Below are 15,217 nucleotides of genomic sequence, written 5' to 3' on the forward strand. Positions count from 1 at the left end.
TACAGTTTTTCCTTCTGTGAAACATTGAGTAAGTGCCCCATGGAGATATCATAAACTATGAGTTTGCTGGAAAGGGGCATCATTTTTTTTTTTAAGACTTTATTTATTTGTTTTTGGGAGAGACAGAGAGAGAGAGAGTGAGAGAGAGGAGGAAAGCAGGGAGGAAGGGCAGAGGGAGAGGGAGGAGAAGACTCCCTGCTGAGCAGAAAGCCCAATGCATTGACTCAAGCTCAAGGCAGACAAGGAGACATCTTATTTAGAAATTTATTATTTTTTTGCATATGTGTAGCACATAACATCTAGTATTGTAGGATGTTTTATCATCAATATAAAGTACATTTCTAAAAAAATAGTACTTATGTATTTGTACTATTTATTTGTATGTAATTTGAATGTAATCCCTTGTGCATGTTAAAAGCTGCCTGTGTAGTTTTTGTGTTTCTTCATTTTCAAAAATTTGTAGCTCAGCAGCTCTGGAAGTTGGAAATGGCCAGTGGCTTTCTGGATTTCTGCATTACCAATAAGCTCAACTGATAGTTCTAGATAAATATCCTTCTCAGAGACCCCCAGATTCTTTTTTAATTATGCATCTAAATCTTGCCAAAATATGCACTTAAAAACACACTTAAGGGCACCTGGGTGGCTCAGTGGGTTAAAGCCTCTGCCTTCGGCTCAAGTCATGATCCCAGGGTCCTGGGATCGAGCCCCGCATCGGGCTCTCTGCTCAGCAGGGAGCCTGCTTCCCCACCCCGCCTCTGCCTGCCTGTTTGCTTATTTGTGATCTGTCAAATAAATAAAATCTTAAAACACACACACACACACAAAAACAGCTTTTTTGTTGTTTTTGTTTTTATTTTTTAAGGGAGGGAGTTGGGGGGAGGGACAGAAAGAGTGGGAGAGAGAGAATCCCAAGAAGGCTCCATGCCCAGCACAGAGCCCAATAGTGGGGCTCGATCTCACAACCCTGAGATCATGATCTGGGCCGAAATCAAGAGCCAGTTGCCCAGCTGCCTGAGCCACCCAGGTGTCCCTTAAACAGCTCTTAGCAAGACATTTAGGAGACAAATAATGGAATCTCTTTAATATCATATATTCTTTCTTAAACTACAAGGTTTTTATAGCATACGATTCAGAACTATGAGAAAACATGTCTTTCCACAGTGTTTGCTTATTTTTTAGGTAACCAGTGTAACTGTTTAATATTCTGTTTAATAAATTGGGGACTTTTTCTTCAAATTTCATATTAAACCCAAACCTTATGATTACAACAAATTTTAATTTTGGACCAAAGCTTCACTTGATTAAATTTGTTAGAAGCTCCTAATGTCTTGCTGAATGAGGAAAGTTACAGGTGTTCCTGGAACAGAGAAATGCCAGGTACATATATGTATATACACTTAAACCACAGTAAACAAAATAGCCCAAACAGTTTGGTCCAGTCAGATTTGGCTATTGTTATATGACTATGACCTTAAGACTAGAGTTCTTGAAGTAATTTGATTTAATGTTTAGCTTGAGAGCCACCATAATCCTGTCTTTTAGCTCCTTGACATTTAAAATGCCTCTTTACCCAGAAAATCACAGTTACAGGTTAGTGCAGCAGGATTCAGGCAATGTCACCACAGAGTGTCTAAAGCTTCCCTCTCCCTCCACAATTGCAGGTCTTGTCTGAGTGGATAACCTTTATTATCATCTTGCCTTTACCATCTCACCATCTTATATATAAATATCTCTATACATTGTATTTATGTAATAGATCATTCCCTCAGTCAAATAAACACTGATATTTACTACTAAAGGTATAAAGAGTTATAAAATATGACTACTGCCTTTAAGAGGTCATCTTCCAGCTTGGGTAAATGGTTTGGAGTTTGCATATCCACTCCTTAATTAAGGTTCTTGGGGGTGTGGTTGATCTCAAACATCTATTCCACCCCAAATAATAAGGATTTGAATCAGCATGACAGCTCCCTCCTCTTCGCCTGTGACTGGTTTAAAATTGGGTGTGTGACCTAGTTCTGACAGAGGAGATGAAAGGGGAAGTCGGCTGAAGGAGTCTCTGGGGACGTTCTTCTCTCTCCTAAGAAAGAGTCATAGGAGACAAAGCTGTAGTTAAAATATGGTGGATTGAATAATGCCTGTCATCCAACCGAAACTCCATTAAAATACTAGGAAAGGGATTAAACTCAGCCTACGTTCATAAGGGTAAAGGTGATGGGAGGAAAGGACAAAATTTTGAAAGCTAGAAGCTTTATGAACCCAAGAAAGCTGAAACTGAAGCCAGCAGTCTAGAAATCCATCAATCCATTGACAGATCCCCAGAAAAGTCAGGAATTTGGAAACACTGGATACTTATGAAATGAGGGATACACATGAGGACAAAACCAGGAAGATTTCTGAATGTCTGTATAGTAAACACTGGACCCCAGATCTCCTTTCTTCCTCCAAACAAAGGGCTAGTTTCATTGTCTTGAGATAATGAATCAAAGGGAGTCAGTCTGGCCCAGCTAAACATGGAGCTGGGAGGAGGGTACCGTGTTAAAAATAAGGAGATAAAGTGAGACCTTGCACACTGAATGATGAAACTCTTCCTTAGGGTATAATAAAGTGAATGAGGCTCTTGCCTTGGGCACAAAATTTAAGAGAGTATATTAAAAAAACAACAACAACAAACCCTTAGCAGTTAAGTAATGTTTGTTTACACCAACCTACATGTTTACAATGCTCTTTGCTGTTTCTTCTTTCTTCTCTGATTGAATAGGATCAATTTCCTTCTTTCTTAAGTACATCCTTTAGACGTACCACAGTGAGGGCCTCTTAGTTTTAACTTATGTTGTATTATCTCTGTTGAAAATCTTTATTTCACCTGGCTTTGAAAGATAGTGTTACAACTGTAGGTTAACTATGATTTTCTCTAAGCACTTTGAAGATAGTAGTTTACTACCCTCTAACCTCCATTGTTGCTACAGATAAATTTACATTCAGTCTAAATATCATATTTTTGCACTTGATTTGTCTTTTCTACCTTTCTTTTGAGATTTTTTTCCTATGGCGTTCTGCATTTTCATTGCAGTATGGATTCCATTTTAATTATCCTGCTGGGTATTTATACCAACCTATGGAGGCCCTGTCTTTAATAAACTCTAGGAGAGTCTCAGCCATTATTATTTCATTGATCCCACAAACTCTCTTGTGACCCTAGTCTATTGCCTCCAATTAGATACATCTTAGACCTTTTTTCTCTTTCCTCCATGTCTCTTAATATCTCTTTTATATTTTCCATCTGTCTTTGTGCTACATTCTAAATAATTTTTCAAATCGTTAGTTCATTATGCCTAGTTCCAGTCTAAGCCATCCATTTAGTTTCTAATTTCAATGATTACATTTTTCCTTTTCAGAATTTCTATTTGATTCTTTTTCATATATGTCATTTGGTCATTTTGAGATTCACTTGTTCCTTCATTGTGTTTCTGATAACCATCTTTCTTTTCTCTTTAAATATGTAAAATATATTTCAGAATCTGTATCTGACAAATGATTTAATAACAAAAATTTGCAAGCTTTATTCTACGGTTTATTGTTTCTTTGGACTTTTTAATTTTCTTTTTAAGTGTCTATGATTTTTAAAAACTATTCTTCATTTTACTTCGAGTTTTATCTGTGGGGAGGTTTTTTTTTTTTTAAAGATTTTATTTATTCATTTGACAGACAGAGATCACAAGTAAGCAGAGAGGCAGGCAGAGAGAGAAGAGAAAGCAGGCTCCCTGCCAAGCATAGAGCCCGATGCGGGGCTCTATCCCAGGACCCCAGGATCATGACCCGAGCCAAAGGCAGAGGCTTTAACCCACTGAGCCACCCAGGCGCCCCTGTGGGGAGTTTCTGAGGACTGCGTTTCAAAAGGGTGCATCCAAAAAAGATATGCTTTGCTTCTTTCAGGTACCTGGGAGAAAGGGGCAAGTGCCAACCTGTGAACTCTGTACATTTTTTTTTTAATTTATTTGTTTGGGAGAGAGAGAGAACACACAAGTGGGGCAGGTGGCAGAGGGAGAGAGAGAAGCGGACTCCGCACTGAGCAGGGAGTCCAATGTGGGGCTCAATGTGGGGTTTGATCCCAGGACCCTGGGATCATGACCTGAGCTGAAGGCAGATGCTTAACCTACTGAAATACTTGGGTGCCCTTGCACTCTGTGCATTTTAAACTGAATCTTCCCCTTACGGTTTCCTGTGTAACTGAGATAGGATGAACCCCAGCTCCAAACTCAAGTTCTGCTTTTATGTATGCATGAGGGGGTGAGGGCTCTGCAGGTTTGTCTCCTCTCACTCTGAAACCTGAGATCAACAGATGCCACCTCAAGACAAATGTTCGCTTTATTACTTCATTAACTATCTGTGTTGGCTTCATATCTATCTGAATTCAGGATCTCTAATGTTTTTTCCTTCCTTCCTTCCTCCCTCCCTCCCTCCCTCCCTTCCTTCCTTTTTCTCACTTTAACAATTTTCTTTTCTTTCCTGCCATCTCATCCATGAATTAAAAAGATTGTTTTTGTATTTTTAATATCATTTTAAGTGTTCTGTTCTCAAAAGCTTTCCAGTATTTCTAGCATACATCATATTGCTAGAAATAGAAATTCTATAATTTTCTATTTATTGATTTTTTTTTAAAGCTATGGTCACACTTTGGATGTAGCAGTGTTAGTCTCCTGATTAATTTATACTGACAGTAATAATTTTTCTGATTCCTCACATCTAAGTTATCTGCGAAGTCTTATTAACCATAGCACATCCAACTTCACTGAAAGCATGCCTCAGGTCCTGCTATCACAGTGGAATAAACAGGATTACCATCAACTTCTAAATTGACTTAGTAGAAAGGAAATTGTGCTTAAGATAGGAGTACCAGTTTGGGGGGTGTAGTGGACTGCCTTTATTGCACCCAGAGTATAAATGTGCTGGTCACGGTTGTTAAGCAGTGAGAATGAAGAACACTAGAAAGAAAGATGATTTATTAAGTTGTGGAAGATCAGACTTGGTCTCAGAATAAGCAGATGCTTTGTACTGTAATAAATTAGAAGTATAATCTGAATTTTCTACTTAGAAAATAGAAGTTTGGACATTAGAATACTTTTACTAAGCTGAACTAGTAAGTTAGGTTAGTGATCTTTTTCTGGACCATTTTTGAAAAAAGGAATGTAACAAAGTGGGAGACCCATGGGCCAGGAAAGTCTTATTAACAGTCCAAAGTCGATTCTTCCTTCTACCTAATCCTTTTCTCTAAAGGTTATTCTTGAATATTTCTGGGAGGATCTTAAGGAGACAATAGCTTCTAAATGTTCAATGAATTCCTCAGATTTCTAGAGAGAAAATGGTCCTCCTCTGAGTTCTGGCTATCCTTCCTCCCAAACATATTAGTCTTTAAAATGCTTCTCTCTGTGGATCAGTGTTGGAAAGAGTACAGTCTGAGAACTTTGACTTTCTGTGTTTGGCAAAAATTAGAGTCTTGGGGATTTGCATTAATAAAAAAAAATCTCTAGATGATTCTTATATATTTACAAGTTTGAGAATCTTCTAGATTTTAAGGTATCTGAGGGTAAGGATCATTATTATTTATCTGAGTAACCTCTGCCTTTGCCCCAATACCTCACATGTGGTATATACTCTATGGACAATTTTCTTTGTTATTTATTTATTAATTATTATTATTATTATTATTTTTGAAGATTTTATTTATCTGACAGAGAGATAGAGAGCGCAAGTAGGCAGAGCAGCAGGCAGAGGGAGAGAGAAAAGAAGGCTCTCTGCTGAGCAGGGAGACCGTTATGGGGTTTGGATCCCAGGACTCTGGGATCATGACCTGAGCTGAAGGCAGAGGCTTAACGAACTGAGGTGCACCTATCTATTTATTTTTAAAGATTTTATTTATTTGTTTGTTGGAGAGAGAGAAAGTGAACACAAGAAGGGGGAGAAGCAGGCAGAGGAAGAAGCAGGCTCCCTTCTGAGCAAGGAGCCCAATGCAGGACTGGATTCCAGGACCCTGCGATCATGACCTGAGCCACTCAGACATCGCTCTATGGACATTTTAAATTAAAAAAAAAAAAAAAAACTTTATTTACTTATTTGTCAGAGAGAGGGAGAGAGAGAGAGAGAGAGCACAAGCAGGGAGAGTGGTAGGGAGAAGGATAAGCAGGCTCCCTGCTGAGCAGAGAGCCCAGTGTGGGACTGGATCCCAGGACTCTTGGGACCATGACCTGAGATGAATGCCTAACCAGCTGAGCCACCCAGGCGTCCCCCTCTATGGACACTTTTAAAAGAAAATAGAACATTAAATGTATAGTAACAAGACATATAACAAAATAATCAGCTGAGCTATACGAAATTACTATTTTTATAGATCAAAGCAGTTGAATTTCTTTGGTTTAACCTCATATTTGCTAGGGAAAGTGAAAAACAGACTTGCCAACTATTTCAACTGAACTATAAGATGTCATATAAATTAATCTTTTTAGTTTTGAATTTCAAGAGAACATATGGAAACTAATTAAACATATAATTCAAGTCTTATAGATTCCGTAAATTCAAACTAAAATGTAAAAACTATAGTAGTGTACTATAAGTTTACAGTAGATTCTAAAACTTTTCTTGTAAGTCATGAGAACAATGGATTTGAAAAGAGCACAGGGTTTTAAAGTCTTAGGATTTCTTAAGGGAATTAGTTTAATGAATTTCAATCCCTTTAAATTCTTTCAAATATGCTAAAGAAAATACTTATAAATTATTAAGAACAAGAAGTCTGATACATCAAGACAAACACAGCGTAAGGTGGAAATTAATATTCTCAGACTATAGTTTCCATCATGTTAATCCCATGTTCAAACTTTCCAGTGGTTACCTATTACCCAAAGACCAAATATGTTAGCTTAGCATTCAAGTTCCTCCAAAATCTAGCCCTGAGCTCTCCATCCAGTGAGGCATCTTCACTCCTCAATTAAGTAGCCAAATTCATCTGCTTAGCCTGTCCAGAGACCTTACTTTCTCACTTCTTACTTTTTCCCCTGATGGATTGCTTCCCTTCATTCTTGTCATTTAAGTGAATGTTTTCTTGCTTTCCTTCAAGGATGTCTGCACCTCTCTGCACCCTCTAATACTAGGCTAGTGTTTTAAGTTAAAACACTGGCCACAGTAGGCTACCACAGCAAGCACATTTGCTCACGTCACTATAGTTCGTTGAGTAAAACTGAGAGCGGGGGCCATGAGTTCATCTGGTTTTATCACTTCATTTGAAGGAAGAAGTTGCTGCCTAAATCAGGGGCAGAGCTGGGTCTCTGGACATGGCCCTGGCTTCTTCCAGCACAATTTTTGACACCATGTTCCAGGAAGTGGTACATTTCCCTGGCCTCAAGTTTTATTTTCTTTCTCCTCCCCACGAAACTTTATCTATGAGTAACAGAACATTGGGGGAGTCCCCACAGGGCTTGCTGTTGGGGCTGACTTCTCTCTCCCTCGTCGGTCCCTCCATTCACTTATTGTTTCTGGACATTGGAAATTTCTGGTGCCAACTCTCTTTTCTCTCTTCTCTCTTCTTCTCAATTCACATCCACAGCAAGGTTCGGGCCTCTGCCTTGTTAGTTTGAGGAAGAGGGAGGTGTTCTGGTGTGGGGGCTCGAGAAAAGAGAGTTCAGGGCTTAGCAGATGAGACTCTAGCCTGGCCGAGGGCCTAGCTGCCACCTCTACCGCCATGTTTAGAAAAGTCTAGGTAAGACTTGTGGCAGGTGGAGGTAGCGAGTCTTTCTGGTTTGTCCCTGCTTGGATCACCTCCCCCATCCTGGGCCCTCCAAACCCCCCATTCCTCATCCCTACCACTCAGACCTTAGCGAGGCATTGATGTCGGGAAGATAGCCATGCTCAGGAAGCAGCGGGAAAGCCCTGGGCAGAGTCAAGCTCCCGCGAAGGAGGTGTGGACAACAGCTGAACACCAGGGCAGCATGGGGAGGGGCTGCAGGCTGCGTGACTACCGAGATCAGCACCTTAGGACTAATATGGTCTTAGTTATATTGGGACCCATGAAACCTGAGTTGTGTGGCTTCTACCCATTATTAGCCTCACCTCTCTGGCTCTTGAAAAAGGGAAGACCGGATGCAACATTTTGAGCTCTGCAAGAAAGAGAAGTTTGGAGCATTATCTTGGGATTTTTCATTTTGCTTTTTTGTGGACAGTGTTCTGTACACCAAAGATTCTTTTTTGCTTTTTGAGACTTTTTTGGTCCTACCAAGAGATCTATTTTTGTAAATGTCCCATGGATACTTGAACGCATAAGTGTGTATTTTCTACAACTCTATTTCAGCATCTCTCCCTGTGACCAGAGCATAGTAGGACTTAGTAAGTGCCTATGTCAAAGGAGCTATTTCACACAAAACACAGTGTCTGTACAGCAACTTTGGAAGAGCTCTAACGTTTTTGTTTCATGACCTACCCATTTGTGGGGGCACGTTTGTCCTAGAAACGTCTAACTCTATCAGATCACAGAAGTGCACTGTAGATGCACCGTGTGGAAATCCTTCCTTGGCTTGCTGGAGGAGCTCAGAGGTGTGCCACTGCCCACTGCTTCAGGGTCAGCTCAGGAGCTTTATAAAAATGCAGTTTCCAGGTCCTGCCACAGACCCAGCGAATGAGAAATTCTGAGGACAGGACCTGGAATCTAAGCTTTTAAAGAGTGTCCCCTACTGTTGGTTCTGATGCACACTAACTGTTGGACTACCAACCAGGAGCCACAATATAGGTGACTTTTTGGATTTTCTTCTTTGAAAGAATGAGAAATCTGGCATTTTATACCAAAACAGTCATACTTTCTGGCCCACCCCCCCAGTCCTTGAAGTCTGTTGTACACATCAGAGTACTGTTCTCTGGGAAAAGAAAATGCACGTGCATTGCCCCTACGTTGTGTCTTAACCCCCTCGGTACCGGTGAATGTTATGGTCTTTGAAAAAGGATCTTTGCAGATGTAATTTAGTTAAAGATCTTGAGATGAGTTCATCCCGGATTACCCAGCAGGACCTAAATCGAAGGGCTAGCTTCCTTGTAAGACACAAGAGAGGCAAAGCCACAGGCATTGAGCAGAAGGCCTTGTAATGACACAGGCCTAGATAAAAGTGGTGCGGCCACAAGCCAAGGGACGCCTGGAGCTACCAGAAGCTGAAGAGGCAAGGAAGAGTTCTCTCTTACAAACTTCGGATGGAGCATGGTCCTGCTGACACCTTGACTTTGACTTCTAGCCTCTAGAACAGTGAAGGAATAACTTTCTGTTGCATGCAGCCAGCAAGTTTGTGGTAATTCGGTATAGCAGCTCCAGGGAACGAAAACAAACTGGCAGTTACTCGCATTTACAATCACAGAGCCGGGTCTACATGGCATACAATTTTATTACAATTTTATTTCTGCTGGGTTGTGGGACAATGGTAAACTTGAGTCAGTTCTTCCTTTTAGGGGATTTGTGATTTTTATTTTTAAGATTTTTTTTTTTTTTTTTTAATTTACTCGACAGATCACAAGTAGGCAGAGAGGCAGGCAGAGAGAGAAGGGAAACAGGCTCCCCGCTGAGCAGAGAGCCCCATGTGGGGCTGGATTCCAGGATCCTGAGATCATGACCTGAGCTAAAGGGAGAGGCTTAACCCACTCAGCCACTCAGGTGCCCCTAGGGTATTTGTGATTTAAGCACATTCTCTTCTACCTTGAAAGATCCAGAGATAATTGCTGCCCATTTAGTGACAGGGAAAGGCTGGAGGGAAGTTACAGAATTCCCAAAGGTCTGTGTAGGAATCATTCAAGCTGGAAGAGCGTGGCCTTCCGTGCCTGTCACCGGTAAGTGCTCAGTCTAGCGACCTTCACAGCACAGCCAGCAACAGCCGCCCCAAGGATGGGGTAGTGGCTGCCATCGCCCACATGTCCCAAGTTGGGAACGTGCCCGATGTCAGCTTAGGGTTTAAGTGGGGCAATCTCTGGGCTTTCATTTCTGTGTGGTATTACGTGCTCCGTTCCAACTCCTTTTATGTATTCGCTTCTGCTTCCTCGACTCATGTGAAGGAGCCACAGCAAATGAAAATGAAGTTAGTGCTAACCATGGCCCATTTCAATAACAGCCCTCTTAGAATATATTGAACTTATAAAGTATTCAAGGATCTAAAAGGACTTGAGGATAGCTTTAAAGTTAAAGCGTCAGCTGTAGATTCAGACGGACTGAGATAGGAATCTTAACTCAGCCACTGATCAGCAATGATGGAGCTTTAAGCAAGTTCCTTAACCTGCTTGAGTGTCTGTGTCTTCACTACAGCATCGAAGCTCACTTCTCGAGTCACTGTGGGGATTCAAGAGAGAATGGAAAGGGCTTTGTCTGCTGATTGCCAGACAGGCTGCTGGGAGGGAGCTCTCATTACAACACACGGTCTTAGCTTTCAGCACAGTTATGACTTTCTCTCACTGCTTTACCTCACCCCAGCTTCGGAGGCTTTCCCTTTTTCTTAAAATGTAGATAGACCCGAGGTGGGCATTGTAGGATTAATTCGAGCCTCTCTTATGAGCTATTTATGAAATATTTCTTCCTGGTCTAAAATTAGCATTTAATTTGAGTACTTCCCCTACTGCTGTTTTCTTTTTCCTGCATGCGAAATGTCAAGTGGGGTGACTGTGAAATACTACTGACTGGGGATATTGAACATGTGACAGTTTTAATGACAGTAGTTAAAAAAAAAACAAAAACCAGGCATATGGGATTGTTGAATTATTGATGATGTTTTGCTGCAGTGGATTTATAAATAATACATGTTTAAAGGGTTATTTCCTTTACATTTCTTTAGGGACAACTAGAGAGTCTTCTCGTTTTGAGTTTAAAGAGAAGACAATTGGAGAAAAATCAACAAAATGTTCATTCGTGCAGTTTCTATGCCAAAGAGCGCTCAGACTTCAACTATGCACTTCGCCAGTTTTACAGAACTGTATCAAACACGCACCCTAATTCTTAGAGCCAATGAGGCAATGCTACCAATTGGTAACAATTGGAGGGGGGAAAATGCTTAAAACAATATTAATAACTAAAAGTTTCATATTAAGCAGTATCACTTTTTTTTTTCTTTAGAAAACCTCTATATTGAAGTTATTGTCTACAGATAAAAACCCAGAAGGAACCCAACAATGAGTCTCTGAAGCTTATGGGTTTCCTGACACATTAGCTCCCTAGAATGTTATTTTAAAAAGGGATGATGTGGGGGCGCCTGGGTGGCTCAGATGGTTAAATGCCTGTCTTTGGCTCAGGTCATGATCCCAGGTCCTGGGATTGAGCCCCACATCACACTCCTAGCTCAACGATGGATCTGCCTCTCCTTCTCCCTTTCCCTCTGCCCCTGCTTGTGCTTTCTCGGTCTTTCTCTCTCTCTCCCAAATGAATAAATAAAATCTTAAAAAAAAAAAAAAAAAGGATGATGTGGGGCGACTGGGAGCAGAAAGTGAGAAAACAATGGGTTACCTTCCCCTGAGGTTGGAAATCCCCAGGAACTAGATATCAAATTTTATTTGGAAGACATGAGGGCATGGAGACGTGTTTTCATCATGGACCCAGTTTTCATCAGATGTGTGGCCTTGGAAAAGTTAAGATGCATTTCTTCTTCATTATTCCTTTTGGAATAGGCTAAGAGGAATGAGGGGGCACAAGGGTGGAGGGGTGTTTGTATGGTAGGGGTGAGGGTGGGGAGGGCAAGACAGCACTCTTCCCAAGGTAATGAACCTCTCCCTCCCTTCAACCTTTCCATCTCCATCAACCATGAGCAGCACTAAACTTCTGGCTGGTTTGAGAGCACAGCTAAATGAATTGTTGGAATATGAACATGCAATGGTAACCAGCAACATTAGAAAAGGACAAAATGTCTTTAATTCTTTTGTTTCTTGAATTAAATTTTTAGAAAAAATTTTTGAAAGTATGCTTCTTTTCTTCTGTGTATTTGGTTTTAACTTCTCGCAATTTTCAGAAAGGGATTGAAGTAGGATGTAAAGCCATAATTAAGTTACAAAACTCAAGCATTTTTCTGATGATGAGTGGTTAGTATAAATGTTTTCTTTGAATAAGAGAGTGTATATTCTATTTCTGCATTTAAAATACAGCACATTTTTCCTACAAGTTCAGACCCGAGAGCTACTCAGTTGTGTTATCTGTTTGTAGTGGTAATCTCTTACCACTGAGAAAGGCACCTGGCTAGTATAGTTGGAAGATGGTGTGGCTCTTGATTTTGAGGTCATGGACTCAAGTCCCATGTTGGGAGAAGAGATTACTAAAATAAAGAAATAAACAACAACAACAAAAAAGAGAGTAAAAATGACAGAAAAAATTAGGTAGGGAAAGGTGAAATGATTTATACTACTGAATTTAATCACATTTCTTCTGGTGACAGAACTGAGGGAGTTTAAGTAACTTGCCCAACATTCCCCACGTATCAGCACCAGAATCCAAATCCATGTCCGTTTGACTCCAAAGTCCATACTCTTCCCTCTGCATTCTTTGCCTCCAGTAAGACTCTCCTGTGATCTCCTCTCATAAACTCTCCCATTCTCCCATTCTGCACTGTGGCTCCTGGGAGCAAACTGCGTGCTCCTGGAAGGAAGCAGGGCTAATTTGGGACGCATTCCAGAGAATCGCTGCTCTAGAGTGGTTCTTTAAGGCCTCAGGTGATGGCTATAGAGGCTTTTTGGATAAAACAAAAATGTGAAACAACAGTTTTCTTTTCTTTCTTTTTTTTTTTAAAAGATTTTATTTATTTATTTGACACAGAGATAGAGATTACAAGTAAGCAGACGGAGGGGGAGGGAGAGGGAGAAGCAGGCTCCCTGCTGAGCAAGGAGGCCGATGTGGGGCTTGATCCCAGGACCCTGAGACCATGACCTGAGGTGATGGCAGAGGTTTAACCCACTGAACTACCCAGGTGCCCCATCTTTTCTTTTTTTAAAGACTTATTTATTTGGGAGAAGGAGAGAGAGTAAGAGTGGGGGGCAGGAGGGTCAAAGGGAGAAGGAGAAGCCAAATCCCTGTTGAGCAGGGACCTGGGACCTGAGATCATGCCCTGAGCCGAAGGCAGATGCTTAACCTACTGAGCCACCTAGGTGGCCCAAAACAACAGTTTTCTTGACAAACTGCAATTTGCATTTGTTAGAGAGTGTGAACAAATCAGTTAAAGGCTGAGAAATAGAAAGATTTGAGGATATTGTTGGTTCTTTGGAAAACAGGCAACTTGATTTTTGTTTTGCTCTAAAGATGACTGAGGCATTGCCCCATTTTGGGGTGTGGCTTGGCATTTCATCCATCAAGGTAAAGGATTGACCAGTCTTTTTCTTTTTACCACCTTATATTCTCTCCAAACTCCACAGGACACTTCAGCAAAAGACAAAAGCCCATCTGCTAAGGGGAGTGCTTGAGTTACATTGCAAGATGACATATTTGAAGCACGCAGTCAGCCGGCATTGGCCAGGTCTAAGTTTGGTTCTAAATGTTGGTTCCTCTTTTGTTTTCTCAAGAGATATGAATTTGATAGAATTTTGAAGAAGGTCATTGGTCTGAATTTGGCACAACTGGAAATGTACTACTGTTGTATTGCTGACATAGAATGTTTGGATGGGAAGGCCCTGAGGCCTTCCAGTCTAACTCTTCCAGTCTAACTCTTCTTTTCCCAGTTTTATTGAGGCCTAATTGACAAATAAAAGTTGTATATATTTAAGGCATATGATGTGATGATTTGATATGCATATGCGTTGTGAAAGATATCACAGTCAAGCTAATCAGTATATCCATTGCCTCACTTGGTAACCATTTGTATATGTGTCTTGGTAAGAGCACTTAAGATCTATTCTAGAAAAATAAAAAAAAAACTTTTTAAAATTATTATTATTTTTTTAAGTAGACTCCATGCCCCCTGTGGAGCTAGAACTCACGGCCCTGAGATCAAGAGTCACCCGTCCTACCGATGGAGCCAGCTAGGTGCCCCTCTCTTGGCGCATTTAAAGTATATATTAACTCTAGTCACCATGCTGCACAGAAGATCACCAGAACTGATGAATTTTTATAACCGGAAGTTTGTATCCTTTTATGAGTTAGACTTTTTTTAGATTCCACACATACATGAAATCATACAGCGTTTGCCTTTCTCTGTCTGGCTTATTTCACTCAGCACACTCTCTTTCAGGGTCATCCATGTTGTCTCAGGTGGTAGGATTTTTCATGGCTGAATAATATTCCACGTGCGTGTACATATATACACCATATCTTCCTTGTCCTTTCACCCACATTTCTTCTGGTGACACAGCTGAGGGAGTTTAAGTAACTTGTCCAACACTCTCCACGTATCAGCACCAGAATCCAAATCCATGACACTTAGGTTGTTTCCGTACTGTGATAGTTGAGAAGAATGCTGCCGTAACATAGAAATGCAGAAATTTCTTTGGGACCCTGATTTCATTTGCTTTGGATATATTTCTAGAAGTAAAATTGCTGGATCCTATGGTAGTTCTTTATTTTTTTAAAGAAAATAAACCAAAAGCCATCACCATATTTATTGAGTTGACTCTAAACTAGAGAGAAAGATGTCAAAAGAAAATCTAGGACATGTACATAAGCATACACCTCCCTGAACCCAGAAAACCTAAAAGAAAAAATAATACAAAGTCCTGTGGAACGATAAATTTACCTTCTCTTCTGGAAGATGTTTCCATGCCGCAGTCTGTGTCCTTTTTTTTTTTTTTTTTTTAAGATTTTATTTATTTGAGAGAGAAAGAGAGAGAGAGTGCACACGAGTAGGGGGAGGGGGAGGGGAAGAGGGAGAAAGAAGTAGGTTCCCTGCTCAGCAGGATAGCCTGATGCGGGACTCGATCCCAGGACCCTGGATGAAGACCTGAGCCCAAGGCAGACATGTAACCCACTGAGCCACTCAGATGCCCCTACTTGGGCTTTCAGAATAGGAGCTTTTTCCTGGTCAGCACCTGAGCCTTAGTTTTATTTTTTATGCTCTTTAAAATGGGCACGTTTTTCAGCATGTCAGGCAAAATGAGAGAGCAGATCTTGCTGCCACGGGTGTACACCCACCCCAGTTGTGCGACTCGGCCTTCTCTGTGAGTGTGATGTTGGACACCTGGCAGCTTATGGTGTCCTCTGCCTCAAAGGGCTTCCCATGCTACACCTCGTTGGCTTGGTCTC

This window comes from Neovison vison, chromosome 11 (genome assembly GCF_020171115.1).
Source record: "Neovison vison isolate M4711 chromosome 11, ASM_NN_V1, whole genome shotgun sequence".
Taxonomy (NCBI): domain Eukaryota; kingdom Metazoa; phylum Chordata; class Mammalia; order Carnivora; family Mustelidae; genus Neogale; species Neogale vison.